The sequence below is a fragment of the Haemaphysalis longicornis genome, unplaced genomic scaffold, assembly GCF_048455015.1.
Source record: "Haemaphysalis longicornis isolate Haplotype H1 unplaced genomic scaffold, Haemaphysalis longicornis Haplotype H1 scaffold_1, whole genome shotgun sequence".
In the NCBI taxonomy this organism is placed as follows: domain Eukaryota; kingdom Metazoa; phylum Arthropoda; class Arachnida; order Ixodida; family Ixodidae; genus Haemaphysalis; species Haemaphysalis longicornis.
The window spans coordinates 393115309-393135155 of NW_027526203.1; the positions used below are offsets into that span (position 1 = coordinate 393115309).

The 19847-nt window shown below is 49.7% G+C and overlaps 1 long non-coding RNA gene and 1 other non-coding gene across 2 annotated transcripts in view; one reads left to right on the plus strand and one right to left on the minus strand.

The window, feature by feature from the left end:
* Positions 1-19847, minus strand: part of LOC144172253 (uncharacterized) — a 227772-nt gene that overhangs the window by 167341 nt on the left and 40584 nt on the right. The gene's annotated exons all lie outside the window — the stretch shown is intronic.
* Positions 1792-1863, plus strand: Trnai-uau (transfer RNA isoleucine (anticodon UAU)). Its single transcript has one exon. It is a non-coding gene; the product is annotated as a tRNA-Ile (tRNA).

The following is a 19847-nucleotide window of genomic DNA, read 5'->3' on the forward strand; positions in this document are numbered from 1 at the left end:
CCGAACTCCTCTCTCATGATGAAATGAACGGAAGTTTGTTCAATGCAGTACAATTTTCCCGCATTCGCACTGTTCGCGCACCTTCTACTGGGACAGCTTGCATCCTTCTCTTTATATCTTGTTTCTTGTTCTGCCTGCAACAGCACGAGCGGCAAGTTCTGTTCTCTTTATACTTTCTTTCATATCGCACGTGCTGGGAACTTTCTGTGTTATTTTTAAAGCCTCTTTTTTTTTCGGTCATTTTTTTTCCCGCTTACCATAGTAAAATCTAACCCAACGTGTATACTAACTAAAAGAACGCGAGAACTGCGGGTTAGGTGCCTATATTTTGCCTCAAATGCACCTGAAGTTTTCTTTACGATAAATAATGGGGACATGCGTGATCAATGCCAGCGGTTCCAGGAGTTTCGGATGGTTGTGCCTATATAAACCTCTTGTTTAAGCATTCTTTTAAGTTTTGTCCGAAAGGCTGAATCAAGGGATAGACAGACAGACAGACAGACAGACAGACAGACAGACAGACAGACAGACAGAGCTAACTTTTCTCGTTTCAGTATCCCAAGGAAGACTATCGTCTTGAAAAATCGGGCCGACAAAGAGAAACTGGTGACGATAGCTCCAACAGACGTTGCCCGCATGAGCGGCGCTGCTGATTTGGCCCTGCCTACGTTACCCAATCCGCTGCTGCTAGGGATATTGCACGTGTCGTGCATACAAAAAAATTGTTGCGTGTTTTCTTCTCGCGTGTTCCGGTGGAGCGCTGCAATGCAGTATGAAAGAAAAGCTCGAAAATAAAGCGAGGTGATGACGATTCAACTATAAAGGCTACGCACTATATGACTATTTACCAGTGGCATGTTTCGGTCCGAACTTTGTGCACGTGCGTGCGTGTGCGTGAGCGTGGGGCGTATACACGGGAGAGAGAAGAACAATAACGTACCATCTAATATAAGCTTAAGTTGAAACCCCTATAGGTGACCGCTAAAAAGCGCGAAGGCTCAATGGTACATTGTCTGCTCCCGCCACATCCGGTTCGAGAGCTCTCCTGGACTCCCGTACGCCGGCGGCTTTTACGCGTATGTGCCCGTGCTGTTTACCTGTTTCCACTGAAAAAAAAACGGTCATGCATCGCGAATTCAATGAATTACAACGATTAATACTACTAGGGGATTCTATGAAAGGTAAGCACTCTGTGACAAATAGGCAACACGCGCACACGCATGTGAAAGTCGCGTGTGCGCGTGTTCTCTGTGATTGTGAATATGTGATTGTGATGGTGAAAAGTGAAGTGAGTATGATCAAGAATTTGGAAAGAAAGAAAGAAGGTGGCGGAAAAATTCCCGCCGGGTATTTTTTCCTCCACCTTTCTTTCTTTCCAAATTCTTCATCTGTTTCTATGACCTTGACTGCCAACCCTTATATTTCTGTCTTAATTCAACGAGCCCCTCATTTCCTATTTTGATTCGCTATATATATAAATGTATATATATATATATATATATATATATATATATATATATATATATATATATATATATATATATATATATATATATATATATATATATATATATATATATATATATATATATATATATATATATATATATATATATATATATATATAGATATATATATATATTTATATATATATAAATATACACGGCCCGGGGTTTGAAAAGAAGGTCCCCTTCTCCCCGTCTAGTCTGAGTGGCGCTGGCTACCACCCTCAAGCGTCAGATACATTTGTAGTAAATATAAAAACCCCAGAAAGTGAAGGAGAACACAGTCGCCCAGATAGCCGAATTGGTAAGGCATTCGATATATAATAGAAAGGCGTGGGTTCGGTCCCCACTCTGGGCGCGTGTTTTTCTTTCTTTCTTTCTTTCTTTCTTTCTTTCTTTCTTTCTTTCTTTCTTCCGTATATTTAAAAAAAAATGTTAACTTCACTAACCGTAGTAAAAGAAAGAGCCTAACCACACCCCTATGCCTCATTTGGCGTTGTAGACTGCCGACCCATCTTTCTGTGTATATATATATATATATATATATATATATATATACAGTCGAACACGGATATATCGAACACGGGTATATCGAATTATTGTCTATATCGAACTCATAAATTATCCCCTTGAAAATTCTGTATGAAGTATAGGAATTCGTACGTTTATATCGAACCGTATTTTTCCCGACATTGGGTATATCGAACGCCGCGCGAGCTGGAAGGTGCTCTTCGGCGGTCGCTGCACCCCCGATTGAGGTTGAGGAGGATGTAGATGAATGCGCGGGCATGGCGAAGACTGGCTCGCGGAACTAACCCCCCCCCCCTACCGGAAAGAATTTGCGCTTGCCCAGTCGGGCCCCGCTAACGGCCGCCGTAGCGTTAGCGGATGAAGCGCGGTATACTAAATCTCTCTAGGCACACAAGCCCCAACGCTGGGAAAATGTGAAAATTTTGACAGTGCGAGTTAGGGATGCCCCGACTGCGCACGTGCTTTTTTTTTTCGGCTGCTTACGTTCCCCGGCTTGCCGAAAAAGAGTTTTTTTTTCTCTCTCTGGATGTCGTCTCTGGAAAGGGAAGAGGGAACGGAGGCGCGCGAGGCCTCTTCCTTCTTTTGCATTTTGCTGCTGTTGCTGCTGTTTGGCGAGTTGTCCCGTACCTTTCGGAGATCACTGTTTCTCTCAAAGATGACCGTCGCGAGCGCTTTGTTAGAGTCCGTTCAGAGAGCCTTGGAATCGTTACCTTCAAAGTCCTTGTGGTACGCGCGCGCTGTTCTTCTTTTGCGTGCGTGTTGTGCATGGTGTGCGAAGGCGCAGCGTACTGCTGGAATTTTATAGTTGTGCAGCCTCGAGAAGATCGAGACCAGCGTCTTTAATTTCATTTCCAGGACGAAGAAGCAGGCCAAGATCAGCGATTTTTTTTTCACGGAAATAAAGCGTCCTGTTGCGTCGTGAGTGCGGAATTAGTTGTCATTCTTGAATGCGACGATCGGTAAGTGATCGTCCGACATAAGTGACGTCTCAGAGCCCATATTTTTTATATGGAATTTTTTATATATCGAACTATTTCACGATCCCCTTGGAGTTCGATATATCCGTGTTCGACTGTATATATATATATATATATATATATATATATATATATATATATATATATATATATATATATATATATATATATATATATATATATATATCTTGTAAGGGATATAGTTGACCCTCCGGTAGTAGTCCGAACGTTGTTTATTGGCAGGAGCAGAAGCAAGGCGAGCGCAGGTACAAGCGTACCGACGATGGCCGAACACACGCACCAAGCACCTTCAGCCGTACTTCTTCTTCCACCGCTACCAGCGTGCGCGCATACCGTCGTGCATAGATTGGCCACGATCGCATGGCACTCTTTCTTGATGTGGCGCATACCCGGATAAGCTGATGGCGTTAAGAGCTGCTCGTTATCCTTGCTACAATCGCCCCCGGTGAAAAGGAGCCATCCTGGCGACTTAGGGTGAGGATGACACCAGGGGGTCGTAGTAGGGCTTCAGTCGTTGAACGTGGACTGTTTCACGCCCCCGGCGGCGAAGATCAGAGGAGGGGGTGACAGAGGAGGGCGTCCTCGAACCGGGGGGTGATGTTACGGGACTAAGGTGGACAATGCCTGACAGCTCCTTGAACCAACGACGACGATGACGACGACGACGACGAAGTGCCTGGCGCGAACCTTGCGCGAGCTCTGTCATGGCCGCACTGTACATAATGTGAATAGATCGCTTCACTCCATCGCATCGTTCATCTCATCTGTGTCCTGCCACCACGTAACAATATATACATATTGAGAGAGTCGACGGGAACGCTTGAGGTCCGCTTTATTTGCGAGCGCCGAGCACGGACACAAAAAGACAGCAACCGTTCCAGCAGCGGAGATGATGATCAACCGACGAGAAGGAAGATGAAATGAGGTGATCATGAACGCGCACAATGTCTAAACGACAACGAAGCATAAACGGGATATTGGCCGCTTCCCGTTGCAAACCCTCTTCTTTGCCAATTTCACGCTCACACTATTACTCCCCCTCGGCTGAAGCGGCCATCCTGGCCGGCACTGTGAGATAGAGGAATCGCGGCGAATGAACGGCTTCATCCGGGAAACATGTACAATCTCAGTTCCCCGGCACCGACGGTCAGTGACATCGGAAATAGGCGTGACGCGGTATTTCACTAGTGAGGTTTGCTCCAGGATCCTGTAAGGACCGATGAATCGGGGCAAGAGCTTCTCGCACAATCCAGGAACACGGAGGGGAGTGGCAAGCAGAACTTCTTCACCAGGTTGAAAAGTGACCGAACGGTGCTTCTCGTCGTGGCGAGACTTGCGGCTTTCTTGACAGGCCACCGTGTTCAAACGGGCAAGACTGCGGCAGTGAGCCAGTCTAGAAATAAACTGGTTGGGAAGGTTCGCTGTTGGCGCGATAGGTGCGGAGAGAAAAGACGCGTCAAGTACAGAAGAAGGTGAACGGCCATAGACGAGGAAAAATGGCGAGAATCCAGTGGTTTGTTGCACAGCGGAATTGTAGGCATAGGTAACAAATGGTAAAATAGTGTCCCAATTGGTGTGGTCAGGGCCAATGTAGAAGGAAAGCATGTCCGAAAGAGTCCGATGGAAGCGCTCCGTCAGGCCGTTTGTTTGCGGGTGGTAGCTCGATGTAGTTTTATGAGCGGTGTCAGCGGCTCGAAGCACTTCAGAAAGTAGCGAAGAAAGGAACGTTTGTCCACGGTCACTGAGGAGAACTCGAGGGGGACCGTGACGCAGGAAAATGGCCCGCAAAAAGAAGTCAGCAATTTCTGAAGCGCAGCCCGAGGAAATAGCAGCAGTTTCGGCATAACGGGTTAAGTGATCCACTGCTGTGACAACCCACCGATGGCCGGCTGCAGTTACAGGAAGAGGTCCGTACAGGTCAATCCCGACAATATCGAAGGGAGCTGAAGGGCACGGAAGGGGTTGGAGCGTCCCCACTGGGGCAGAAGTGGGTCGTTTGCGGCGTTGGCATGGTTCACACGACGCAACATACTTGGCGACGCTGGTTGAGAGGCCGGGCCAAAAACAACGGCTTTTGATGCGGTCGTATGTCTTCTGGAAAGCAAGGTGACCAGCCGTAGCGTCGTCATGAAAACTTCGCAAAATGTGTGACCGAAGACAACGCGAAACGACGGGGACCCACTTGTCGCCGGTAGGGTGGTAATTGAAGTAGTAAAGGCCACCACCATTCAAGAGTCTAAATTTTTTCAGTTGGCGGCGTGAGCAACTGTTTGGTGGTCGAGCGGAACCGTCCAAAAGATCAATCAGGTTGCGACAGTACGTATCCGAACGCTGAAGAGAGACGAGATCAGATGGGAGTTCCGGGCGGACATGTTCCGCGACGGCAATAGGGATTGCTGCCACTTGCTGAGCAGACGCTAAGCAACTGTCCTCCGTGGACGACAGTGGACAACGTGAAAGAGCGTCGGCATCAGCGTGTTTCTTGCCGGTCTTGTATGTCACGGTAAAGTTGTACTCCTGTAGGCGAAGTATCCAGCGGCCAAGGCGTCCGGTTAAGTTTTTGATGGACGACAACCAGCAGAGTGCGTGGTGGTCGGTTAGAACCGTGAAATGACGTCCGTACAAGTAGGGCCGGAACTTTTGAATAGACCAAACGACAGCGAGGCACTCCTGCTCGGTAATGGTATAGTTTTTTTCGGCTTGCGTCAACGTGCGGCTGGCATACGCAACTACTTTTTCCATAGAAGAAGCAGTGCATTGCAAGAGCACAGCCCCGATACCATGGCCACTGGCGTCTGTATGGAGTATTGTTGGGGCGTTTTCATCAAAATGGCTGAGTACAGAAGAAGAAGTGAGGGCCTGTTTGAGTGTTGTAAACGCTGTCTCACAATCTTCCGACCAGTCAAATGAAGAATTGGTAGCGAGGAGTTTGTGCAGCGGTGAAGCAATTGTAGAAAAGTTGCGAATGAAACGACGGAAGTACGATGCCAAACCCAGGAAACTGCGCAGCTCTTTCTGACGGAGAGGTCGGGGAAAATTAATGACGGCCGTAATTTTGTCGGGATCAGGACGAATTCCATCTTTGCTAACAACATGACCCAACACTTTGATAGATTTACTTGCGAAGTGACATTTTTTTGCGTTGAGTTGCAGGCCGGCATTACTGAGGCAAGTTAAAACTTGATCAAGGCGCTGGAGGTGCTCTTTAAACGTGGACGAAAAGATAACAATGTCGTCGAGGTAGCACAGGCACGTTTTCCATTTCAATCCACGAAGAACATTGTCTATCATACGCTCGAAGGTGGCCGGAGCGTTGCAAAGCCCAAACGGCATGACATTAAATTCGTAGAGTCCATCGGGTGTTGCGAAAGCGGTTTTCTCTTTATCGGCCTCATTCATGGGGATCTGCCAGTACCCGGATCGAAGATCAAGACTAGAAAAATATTCTGCGCCTTGCAAGGTGTCTAAACCATCGTCGATCCGAGGCATCGGGTACACATCTTTGCGGGTGATTTTGTTGAGTGCCCGATAATCCACACAAAATCTCACGGAACCGTCTTTCTTTTGAACAAGCACCACGGGTGATGACCAGGAACTCGCAGAAGGACGAACGATGTTTCTCTTCAGCATGTCGTCGACGTTTTCTTGGATAATTTTGCGCTCTTGAGGCGAAACGCGGTACGGGCGTCGGCGAATGATGCAGGAACCATTCGTTTCAATCCGATGGGTGGCCGCTGAAGTCTGCCCCAGAACCGAGGTGTGAGAGTCGAATATTGTCTTGTGTTTGGCCAGCATGGTCAACAGTTGTCCGGTTTCCTCTGTAGTAAGGTCGGGGTTGATAACTGCACCAGCAGGAGCAGACTGCAATTTGTAATCCGATGAATTATTCGTAGGTGATAAGGAGCTGAGAGGAAGAACAGCTGTAGCGTCATCGCGGGGAACGAAAGCAATAGTGGCGTTTTGAGGTAGCAAAATGGTCTCGGTTGTACTATTGACTGCGGCGAGAAAGGCGGACCCATTTGACAAACGGACAAGGCACGGAGGTATTAGTAGTCCTCGAGCGAAGAAATTTCCGGTTGGTGCAATTAACAAATCGCCGTCAACAATGTCGTCTGAAGCTACGGAGATTACGGTTTCTTCGCCAGGAGACAGGGTAAAGTCGGAAGTACAGGTCAAGCGGAGCTCTGGATCGTCAGCGACACTAGCAAGGTCCGTTTCGGTGATGTCAATCATCGGCTTTCCGCAGGAGATAACAGCAGATGCGGATCGCAAAATGTCCCATCCTAAAATGATTTGATGAGGGCATGGAGAGAGTATCGCAAACTGAATGTGATGACGAATGCCGTTGATGATCACACGCACTGTACAATGTCCTGAGGGTTGAAGCATAGCGGCGTTCGCACCACGTAAAGCTGGACCGGAGTAAGGCGTTCTCACTTTGCGTAGTCTAGAGCACAAACTTTCATTAATTATAGATATGCTGGCGCCAGTGTCTACAAGTGCTTCAATCATAATTCCCTCAACTGTAACAGTCAACGTATTCCATGACCGGTAAGGGGGACTTGCACTGTTCCTTGGCGACGCAGTTTCACCCCCAGAAACTGCCGCATCTAGTTTTCCGCACGGTTCTCACCAACGTGAGAGGCCGGGCGCAAGGGCGATGAAGAGCGACGCTAGGGCGAAGGAGAGCGACGTCTAGCCAGGCGCGAGTCAGGAGGGAAGTTGGTAGCATCCCGAGGAGGAAAACGTTGGCGCGGAGGTGGCGAGTAGACGCGTTGACGAGGGGAGTAGCCGAAGTAGGTGTCGCGTTCGTATGGTGCGTAACCTCGGCGCTCGTCCAACTGTCGTCGCCGGCAAAAACGAGAAATGTGCCCTCGTATGCCGCAATAGTAGCACACTGGTCGTTCACTCGTTGGCCGGGTTGCTCGCCACGCAGGAAAGGAAGGTGGTGAAGGCACAGGTGCCGAAATAGCGGACAAGTGGCCATGGTCAGTCGGGGGAGCGATTGGCTCCATAGGCAGGGTTGGTCTTGTAACAGCTTGAGAGTAGGACTGGGCATGTAGCGGAGCAGGACGACCTGGCTGCTCAACGGCGGTCATACATGCCAGCTCCTGCTTGATCAAGTCACGCAGGCCATGAGTGTGGGCGTGGGCGTTCTGGGGGCAGGTTCCGTCACGCTGCTGTAGCTCCTCACGGATGATAGTCCGTATCAAAGTACGGAGCTCTGAATCCGAAGAGGAGCCGGTAGGCAAACAATCTTGTTGAATGCGATTGGACTGCAGGTGGTCCAGGCGCTGACAGATCGTGCGTACGTCAGCAATCGTGGTCGGGTTCTGTACCGCCAGAGCATTAAAGGCGAAAGAGGAGATTCCCTTCATGACGTGATGTACTTTGTCGGTTTCCGACATGTCCTTGTCAGCTCGTCGGCAAAGCGCGATGACATCTTCGATGTACGAACAGAATGTCTCGTACGGGTGCTGCACCCTGGCCGCGAGTTTCTTTTTGGCTGCAGCGGAACCAGTCGACGTGCCGAAGATCTTACGGAGCTCTTCTACAAAGGTGGTCCAATCAGGGATATCTGCCTCGTTGTTTAGAAACCAAGTCTTCGCCACTTCATGCAGGGAAACCGAGACATTCCTCCGCTTGAATGTATCGTCCCATCGGTTGAAAGCGCTTACCCGGTTGAATTGATCCAGCCAATCTTCAACATCTTCCCCCCGGAGGCCCGAGAACGACGGAGGATCGCGCTGACAGCTGGTGATTATGATGGGAGGCTGGACCGGGGCCGCAGCGTTGCTGCCCGATTGGCCGCTCTCGTGCTGCATGGAGCTGGTGGGCAGTAGCAACCGCCGACCTGATCGGAGCTCCAGTGGTGCGACTGCGAGAGGTAGACGGCGGGATCAAAAGCACCCTCCACCACTTGAGAGAGTCGACGGGAACGCTTGAAGTCCGCTTTATTTGCGAGCGCCGAGCACGGACACAAAAAGACAGCAACCGTTCCAGCAGCGGAGATGATGATCAACCGACGAGAAGGAAGGTGAAATGAGGTGATCATGAACGCGCACAATGTCTAAACGACAACGAAGCATAAAAGGGATATTGGCCGCTTCCCGTTGCAAACCCTCTTCTTTGCGAATTTCACGCTCACAATATATATATATATATATATATATATATATATATATATATATATATATATATATATATATATATATATATATATATATGAGTCGCTGACTTGAATGAGTCGCTGACGGAGCGCCAGCCTGTACGAAAGCGTTGGTAGGCACGACGAAAGCTGTTTTAAAAGCCGTAAAGCCGTTCTCACGGTTGACGGATGTCAAAAGCCCGCCGTAAACTGCCGCCGAGTGTACGCACGCTCGAATTAAACCCACCCATGTTCCGTTCCATTCACTTCTGTACAAACGACGGGAATTCCATGCCGATTCAGTTGCTCGGAAGCATTGTCCTTACTTCATGCTCCTTCCCTTTCGGGCTTGTTAAATTCTGGGGCGGTACCGGAATCTCCCCAATTCGGTGAGCGTTTTGTGACACTTGAAGACGGTGCCTGAGCAGAAAGCAGGCGTTTCGACGGCGCTCCGTCGGTGGCAGTGAGAGCCGTCCGCCCGAAGGGTCTAATCCGCCGCTGCTGGCGTTTCTGGCAACTCGAGGCAGTCAGGTCTCTCCTTCGTGAGGACGCTCAGGGTTACTTACTGCTTTTGCAACTGTATCACTCGCGCGCTCTAATGAGGCTGAACGTCCTGACCAGGCACTCACTCAAACGCCCAGTATAGGATTTGGGAGACGTCTTGCGACAGCTACATTTGGCTGGCTTCTCTATTCGTTACGTTTATCCCCCTTCACCCCTTCCCCCCGTTTGATTCTTCGCCCTGTGTCCTCTCCAGACCCCTACCCTGACCCACTTAAACCTAGTTAGACTGTATCCGGATTAAGACGCAGTTGTACTGAAACCACTACGCGAGCTTCCTCACTCGAATGTCACGGAACCTTATGGACCTAAAGCCCGAACCGTGCTTCCTTAGCACATATACAACGTCGTTTAAACGAACCTCTGGCCTCTTTTGTTAGTTACGGGTAGCTCGTATCGCAGCACTTCAAGAGTTTAGTAGCAACAGTGCGGTATACTCAAAGGCGAGAACGTGCAGACAGCCCAATCGCTGTCGCTGTTGTCTTGCCATGGTGAAGTCTGAAACATTGTTTTGCCCTAAATGTTTGAGTCAATACACAGGGAATAAAGGTGCTAAATTACAAGCGCATGAGTAGGTTCTAGGTTTACAAACATCAGCAGCACCAGTTTAGTGGACGACGACTTTGTCAGAGTGACATTTCGAGTTGACACATTGCACTTTTCTTTTTCTGGAAAATGCAAACAGCGTATTCCTATTTTTTGTCCGTCTTTCAGCCTTCATAATGTCTTTGTCATCCCGTAACTCACTGGCACAACTATCAGCATTCGAAGAGCGATTTAAGTCTTCTTGTTTTTGCGAAGCTGTTTGTCATGGGAATCACTAATGCGAAAAAAAAAAACTGGTTGATTCCTCTGTCATAGGAATCGGTAAAACGCGAAAGTGAAATGTGCAGCCAACGCCGCTTGTATAATCATTGCCTAACGCGTTAGCGAAAAATGGCCTAACAGCCACTCTCCTGTTGTTCTCCCCTACCCTTTCCCGCTCGGTAGCCTTCATGCGTGCTTTCATGTCCATCGGCCTCTCGGAAACTATGCAAAATAGTTGACAGTTTGTTTAGCGTTCCCCAGACGGCGCTCGTACGCCTTCTTGTTTCTCGCCATGCCTGTTTATCTTGGTCTGTCGCTGATGAAACCGCCTTTGCACGGCGGAATCAAAACCATTTGTGCTGCCGCAGGCTCATGCAAGCTTTGCCCGCGTACTTACTTATTAGATCACGGGCCCCGAAATTTTGTGACTGGGGCATCCCCCCTCTGTCCCCTCCGCATTTCGCCCTTGTTTTGTCCCCGCTGTTTGTACTCCGCATCGGTACGCACTTTTAAAATTCAGGACTGTACTGTAGAAGCGCCCGGACAGCGTGGCTGGACCGTCAGCTGCTTATTCTTTTGTTTTCTGTAATCTTCTAAAATTAACAAGTCCGTGATATTTTTGGAAAGTAATGTTAGAAGTGAGCACCTGAACAAAAACTGTGCACAGAATTTTTTGTTTCCTAAATCCTCCAGAGAGACAAATGTCAGTAAACTAACGGATGTACCATCCGAAAATGTCGTTTTTCTGTTCGCTGTTTGTTTACCCGACAATTAATATGTTCTTACACTATTTCAGTTCCGCCTTCACCAGTTATCTTTCGAAAAAAGCAGCAAGTATAAAGCGAGTGGCAGGTTGAATGAGATCCCCAGTGCGCCCCAGAACTAGCGCTCCGTCACGGCTAAGATGTGAGCGAAACGGCTCTTGAAACCCAACAGGCAAGCTGACACGCACACGACGTAGAAGTGGGTGCAGCGTTCGCGACTCGCGAGCAGTGACGTAAAGCGGGATGTCCGCCGGCGCGTGCCACGTAGCGGATGAGTGCCTGAACTAAGCGCCCCAACCCGTGGCCTCCGCGATCTGCTGCCGGCGGCGCGCCGTTCGTGCCGCCGGTAGCCGATCGCGGAGGCCACGCCCTACCCTTCCCATTGAAAAGCGCGCTACGCGTTAGGCAATGTTTATACAGGCGGCGTTGGAGCAGCGAAATCTGCAGCTGAGCATGATTTGCGGGTCGGCGGCTGTCTTGTGTGTGTGCTTGGAGAGCCACGTCCTGTTGGCGGGTCTCTTCAGCAAAGGTCTACAGAAGTCATTTCCGTGACGGATATGACGTAAGTGAAATATTGGTGTATATCGGCCTAAAACACTTTCGTGCTAAAATATAAAACCCGAAAACGAACAACCTTAAGTATAATGTACTAGTACCCGCAATGAAGCGGCAAGGCCGCGGCTCGCGATTTGATGCGCCGATCTATTGCCGATGGTGGCCAATGTTTACCCCCTCAAGACCAACCCCACCCACTGAGTGGTTACACGGAGATTCTCGACCATTACAGGCAAACTCGCCGTCGCCTCCCACCACCACACTGGCGCCTCTCCAAAGAGTAAGCTACGACCTGGTGGCGGCTCCAGACGCATACCTACCCACATCCCACCCGCCTCCACCTCATCTTCCCCACCCAACACCCTTCCCTCTGTGCTCACTGACCCCAGCCTGGCTCCCTCTACCATATAGTATGGAAGTGCCAACGTACTCCAGACTTGCCCCCCCCCCCCTTCCCAACGCCACCTACGAGCAGTGGACGGCTTCCCTGGCCATCCCAGACCGAGATACCCAGCTCAAACTGGTGACCCGAGCAAGGACAGCCAGCCGAAGTCAAGGCATCCCGGACTAGGGATGCCTTCCATGGGGCGAGGCCCATTCATCAGCCTCTGCTCGATAAAAAAAAAAATTGTTCTCTCTCTTAGTACTAAAGGTTGCGTCCCCGCAAGAAGACCCAGTGTGAAGGGGTGCACCCTTTACAGGCCGCTTCCTTCGTTGTATGGCGGCATTTCCGTAACGGATATGACGCCACTGAAATCTTGGTTATCCCGGAATAAAACAGTTTTGTGCTAAAAAAAAGCGAGACATACCGGCTAAACCTGCCCTCAGGCTGATGACCGGTAATCAAACTTGCACTGATTTCGCCACGTGGTGTCAATGTGTTTTACTAGGGAGAGCTTGGAGCTTTTTTAAAGGAATCAATTGTTTTACTGCTTGCGAGTGCGTTCTCGGCTGCACTTGTTAGAGCGTGACCCTTCGAAATGATCATTTTGATCGGAGTTTATTTTTCTCCAATCTTAAAAATAGCGAAAATCGGAAGGCCAAAACACTACTGAAAATCCACTATAAACTGAATGTAAAATAAGCGAACAAGCTTTGCACACATGATATGTTATTGTTGGCTGGGGTTTGCGCAGCAGGGACAGGTTCTGGTGAAGAGAATAAAATTTAAATGCGAAAAAAACAATCCGCGCAGTCGGACCGTCGGAAGAGTTCGTACAGTCGCAACAGAACTTCGACAGATCGGCCACACAATTACCATTCGTTGGGTTCCTGGCCGTAACTTCATACCGGACAACGAGGAGGCACACAAGGCAGCACGGGAGATGCTTTCCAACCCCGATAATTGCCAGAAGTATGCGTCGCGACCGACGAACGTCTTGCCCGCGCTCCAAACGCCCTCACCTACCTCTTTGGAGCTTCTGCCCGAAGAGTTGGAAGAGAAAGGGAACGACCTTGACTATGACTTCGAGGAAGGTATTGCCGAAGCACGTGTTGAGCGACGTGCAGCGCTTCGGCTTCGTCTAACCGAAGGGGATGACTCTATCCCATCCGGTTATAATCGGTGGGCAACGGTCACACCCCGACATGTTTGGACAAACACAGCCGTAACGCCGCACATCATGGCCCGCTTTCAACTAGAACCCGGCGATGGCATCTGCGAACTGTGTGAACCATTTACAGGAAACAAGGTGCTGTCCTTAACCATTTGCCATGGAATGGCCCTGCCTTGCAGGACCAGCGAACCTAGGGCCGTGCTCTAATCCCTCATCATGACAGGCCACAAACACTGCAGGAGTGGACCCATCCCGAGGGGTGTACAGAGCACATAAAGATGGTCCTCGGCCCTCTTCTCTTCTACATTCGAAAAGACTACATACAGGACCACATTTAATCGGCATGCTCACTCCCACCCTCTCTCCACCCTCTCACCCTCTCTCCATCCGGCGATGACCAAGGTCAAGGCACGGACTGTAATTAAGCTTAATAAATACATATAAAAAACAATAAAATGTCACGATTAAACCTGATGCGCCATTTTCAGCTGGATTTAAGATTATCGAGAAATATTAAAATAGGGATGCCAGTGACGAACTATAATGTGACGAACTAATAGTTGCAGCTTGCATGAACTTTGATCAATAAAGTCTAATCCTACTGATGGGCCGATTCAAGGACCTCTTTGTTAGCATTGTTACAATACTGCCGTGACGAACGGCTATTTTGCGGGACGCACCTGGTCATCCGGCGGTGTGCTCGCTTGAGCATGAGCGCTCGTTCAGGTAAACAAAGGGTAGACGGTAGGGGACTCCATAGCTTCTAAGGGCTGATAGCGCGCAGCAAGAGAAGTTTTAATGACACACGACGCGTATTTTTGCATCGCCTGTCACTACGTGTTTCTTTCCCTTGTCTTTTTGCCGCGTGTTTAGCGCTGTCAAATAAATACCAACTCGTTAAACCGACTACCTTAGTTCCCAATGCTTGAGAGCAATTTGGGATTTGCTACGAGAGTAGTGATGGGGAGTCACTAGGGGTCTGTTGAGCCAGTGAGCAGGAGGAACTCGAGCTTTGCCTTCAAAGGGTCCTGCACAGCAAGCACAGTTGTACTGCGGGGAGGTTAGAACTAATAAAATGGTATTAGGCACCAGCGAAGAGTTGCAGCGGCCTTACAGAACTCATCAGCCATAGCACCGGCTATCGATTGAGGACAAATTGGCCGCGCATCTACTTGCTCCCCTGCAAATGACGTCGAAATACGATAGGTTCCCGCCCCCTTTCCAAGCTCCGATCCTCTCCTGTCGCTCCATGTGTTTTTGATAGTGTTTTAAATTGCGTTTTCAAGTTAAAAACGCGTGTTATCGATGGCGCGTTTGTTGTGACGTGGTAATCGCTTGGGGTATTTGCTTCTGCCGGAATTAGTTTGGTTAGAGCTAGGTTTCGGCGTTGAGAGCGTTTAGACCTGCCTTAGATGTGCGGATGTTCATGTTGCCTACGTAAGAAATCAGGAAAAAATCTGTAAAGGTGTTATTAAAGCGAAGCTTTCTATGCCTCACTGGTGCCGTCCATAGTTACGCCAAAACTCACAGCAGGAACTCCAACTTGGACAATGAACGCCTGAAGAAGAACCGCTTCCCGTGGTCGGAATCGAAACTGGTTCCCTCGCGTTATGAAGCCAACGTCTATCTGATTGCGCCCTTCGGACGCAGTGGAAGCAGTTTGGATTTTTGACTTTGATCCAGGTTGCCTGGGAGAAAGCTCGGTGTTTTAACCACCTTTCTCTTAGGAAATAGACTTGGCTGTTTTATGAGCCCTTTTTATGACTAAAGTGCCGTGTTTAGAATTACGCCATGGTTAATGTACTACTATGTGATTTAAATGAGGAGGTTAGAGGGTGGAGTTAAAAGCCCCGCAGGTTTGCTAAGTCTTACGCTAACACAAAGACAGTGTTGCGCCTCTTCGCGGGGCGCAAAGGGAGACATTGGTGTTTGTTTAGTGGAAATGCGACGAAGTAAAGCGATGTTACTATAGCGTTAGAAAGGTCGGGCAAACAGAGGAAGTCAGGGCAAAATTCAGGAGCTGATTGATTGTAAGGTTTAACGCGCCGAAGCTTCATCTGTGCTATGAAGCGCGCCGTAGTGGAGGGCTCTAGATTATATGTGACCACCTAGGGATCGTTAACGTGCACCGAAATTTCAACCCACGGGGGCTTTCCCTTTCCGCCCCCATCCCAAAGGTGCACCGCGGCCGGGATCAAACACGCGCCTTTGGGCTCAGTAGCACTACCACTTTGCCACTGTGCCACCGCGGCGGGTCTGTGCAGAAGCTCACGCAGACAGACAGACAGACAGACAGACAGACAGACAGACAGACAGACAGACAGACAGACAGACAGACAGACAGACAGACAGACAGACAGACAGACAGACAGACAGACAGACAGACAGACAGACAGACAGACAGACAGAATTTTCGTCTTTATGTATCCAAATAAATACTATCGTCTTTAATTATTCGGGCAGGGTATGAAAACTATTACAATAAAAAAATGTTTTATCGCTGCGTTTAATCCCTCCTCGGGGTAACCCTTCCCGCATCGTTACGTTTTAGTCAAACAATCTGTCTTTGCATGTGGGCCTTTACCAACTCCTCCCCCAAAGTTGGCGGCTGCAGGCGCGGTCGCAGGAGCACCGGACTGCGGATGACTACGTTCAGCTTTTCCCTCCCTTTGTCCTTCATCCTCGTACGTACGCCTAACTTTTACCAGGGCATGTGTCAGCCTCAGCGCGTCCTCCTGCTTAGGCTTTGCTCGCCACCTCCTTATCCGCGTGGGTAACCTGCGTGATCACTTCTTGCAGATTCTGGACCATCGCCAACCCAGCGCCGTTCTATTTAAGAACGAGTCCCAGGATACTCACGGCGTCCAGCGTAGGTATCTTCGTGCCATTTGATTTCCCTTCGGTGTTCGACGTGTCCTCTTGTTGGCGGCCCGTCGTCCTTCTCCTGAGTACCAGCAGTTCGTAATTCTCGGGCGCGCACGAGTCTGCAGTTCCTCAGATACACCGTCGTTTGGTCCATCGGCTCCTGCAGGGCGTCCTGATGTTCTCCCAGGGATACACTCCCGGTCCACAGGGTAAGGTCGTCCCCTACGTTGTCTGTCTGTTTAAGCGACTACAAACGAACTCGTTTCTGCACGGCACCTTACTTCACGCGACGTACGCCGCAAACTACGACTTGGAATGCAAGTACTGAAAGAACGCCCTGCATGTACCACATGGTTCTGGAGTGTACGAGCACCGACGTACGACCCGTTGCCCAACCAACAAGGAGCACTGGGAGTCCCAGCTGGCCAGCCTCGACATTGAGGTTAAGCTCCGGCCGGTGGAGAAGAAAAAACGGCCAGGGTCCATGTCATTCCGGGCCGTAGATGCAACCCGCCCAGGACGGCAAACAAATAGTTGATTTTTACTGTAAAGTTGATTACTATTACTAGTCATTCGCTGAGCTTGCACAGACTTCGCTTGCACGGTCCCGGGTCACTGACTGTCGCTCGTTTTATACAGAGCACTATATTGTGTTGTATAAGGTGTGATAGGGAGACCAATCGAGTTGCGCCATTTGATCTTGTGGTGTTGTGCCTTTGTAAGATGGCCTATGAATCACGGCGCACTCAACGAATGACGCAACTGCGCTGTTGCGCACATATTCGATGCTCACAGATTAAAAGTGTTTACTGTCATGGAGCATGTTGTGGTGCAGTCTGTTACTCCTACGCGTCTCCGTTCCGGTGTCATGACAGATCTCTTTCAGGTGGCAACTTGAGGAGCAGTGATTTTTTTAAGCGTAAGCTGTTGGCAACCCCACGCTTAAATCCATCGGTCGCGTAAGAGTATGCGACACGTTAGTTGCACCGGAAAATTGCTTAATAAAAACCACTGGGACCTTGTGGTGTATGTTTCTGTCCGTCTGACCACTGTCCGTCTGTCCGTCTGTGTGTTTCTGACCACAAGCACAGCTCTTGTGGTGTGTGTTCTGTCCGTCCTTCGTCAAAATGTGCGCTGTTCCCTCCTTTCTATCTGACCACCAACTAGCCCAACACTGTACCCTTTAGGGACCTTCATACCTTTTTCCTAGCAATACATACCTGTATACTAGTGAAGCCAACTTTAAACAGACTAGGTGTATGGCGTTCTATACGGATGCATCGGTTCTTCTGAGAATCTCATAAAAGACTCTAAAGCCCTCACACTTTGATATAAAGCTGCTCATATTACCCCTGAGAAAAAGTCTTCCTAACAATGCATCTGTTTATAGTAGTGAAGTCGACTTGAAATTGGGAACATTCGCAGCGTTGCTGAAAAGAACGCTTTCTCTTTAACCGACAATTTGTTCTGTAAAATCTTTCTCTGTTTCTGAGCTTTCCTTCTGATTTGGCGCGTGCTTTTTTCCCTCCTGGTCAGAAATACGGGGACGACTTATCCGGTCACTTTCCCAACGTTTCCGGGCTTCGTAGCCCGGGCCCAAGCCAAGACCGAGCCGAAACTGGTAGAGCAAGGTTCCCTCGCGGTTCCCTCGCGTTGTGAAGGAACCGGCTCAGTGGCGGTGGTGGCTGTTGGTGGTTGCGCACCGCGCCGCAACGACGACATGGCACGGCTTCGAGAAGCAGCGTGCATGCAGGGCGCCACATCAGTCTGGGCTTCCCGAATCAATATTGTATTCATCGGGGAGCGAGTCCTGCCTGCAGCCGAAGTAGCGAGTGCGCGCGCGGGGGTAGAAGTCTCGCTCGAGTAGCTGACGTCGCTCAAGTTGCCGCAGTTTTTCTGCATTCTTTATAAATCCGAACGGCCTCTTCCGGCTGATCCTGTGTACACAGCAGAGGGGATCATGGCGGCGATTCCAATATGCCCCGCGAATAAGACTCCGAGAGCGGTATCTTTGTACACAGGAATAGCGAGCGGCGGGAGTGCGCGCACTTCCGCGCGCGCTCTTCGCCCAGCCATTGGCGGCTCGCGTATTACGGAGCCCGTGGCGCTTTCAAGAGCGTCTCAGCAGGGCGCCTGCTGCGCCGTTTTCAACACTCGGCGGGGGCTCGGCTCGCGAGTCTCCGAGTGTTTTGGCGAGTCCTAATCGGAAGCGCCGATTTGTTTGCTCAGCACTGCCAGAGGCGCTTGAGCCTAGGCGCGTGTGGAATCGTATTGTTTTCGAAACTCGCTCATTGCGCCTCTTTCCGCGGCGCTCTCACTTCTTGCCGGCTGGAGCCCCAGTGCCGGCGCTGATTTATCGCCGCTTCCTGCAGCCCTCCCCGCGTCCCCACCGTGAAGACTCCCGGGGGGCGTAATTCCATGCCTGATACCCTTTCCGGCCCTCGCATGCGCTTCACGCTGCCACCCAAATGACCCGCTCGAGCAATCTTCGTTCAGCGAACCGGCTACACGGCCACGGTGATACTCCGCGCACCCGCCGTGATAAGGCGCCCACTGTACGAATATGTCGGCTGGAACGAGGCGTCTCGACGCTGAATTGCTTGGGCCGAAACGTTGGCGGCACTTGGGAATTTAGAATTAAACCGCCCAAGGCGCAGTAAAGTGCCGGCGCTTCAATCTAGGCCCACGTTCCGGGCGTCATTTTACAGCGGTATATTTTAGTGCGACCCACGCAGCCTGTACTCCATATGCAGTCACCAAAAAGTCCCACCACGGAATCAATACATTGGGCCACTTTAAAGATGCCATGAAGACAAAATGCAAATCTGGTTAATGCGAAATATTGCCTCGTTGAATTAACACTGACACAAATTTCAACACAAAAATCACTAAAATTAGCTACATAATGAGGAAAACAGAGCACAGGCATGTGACATCCTAGCTACTTTTCCGCACTGATTTGATGGCGTATTATGGGCATCTCGTCGTGATTTGCTGAGGCCGACAAACTGCAACGCAAGTTAAACAGCTTGCAGAACGAGATATTCGCGCTAACATTTAGTGAACATTATTGTTATAGCAGTAACAATGGTGGGGTAAACAATAGAAGTTAAGAAAGAACACGTAAACATAGAAGCGCCAGTGCGTTTGGTACGCACTCTGTCGGGTGAAGCTGCACAGCTGTCGGGCGCGTTGAGCGTACCTGCCACTACACAGGCCAACTGGCATAAACGACGTCGCCACTTACGTGGCCATCTTTGTCGAGCATGCCAATCATTCACGACTACAATTAACCGCAACAAAAGTAAGCCAGGTACAAATCAGGTCAAAAACAGAGCAAGTGCGAGCAGTACCACCCCGCCACCTGTGAAGGCGAACAGTAAACAAGGCAACACGGCAACAGGGCAACACGGAAACAAGGCTGTTTCGCATTTCGCAGGAGCCGTAGTCAGCATACTAACATTCGTGTTAGGTATGTCATCGCTGACGACACGAAACACACGATTTATCAGGAAAATTAAAATGTTGGCTTCAAATGCTCGATTTCCTAGGGAATA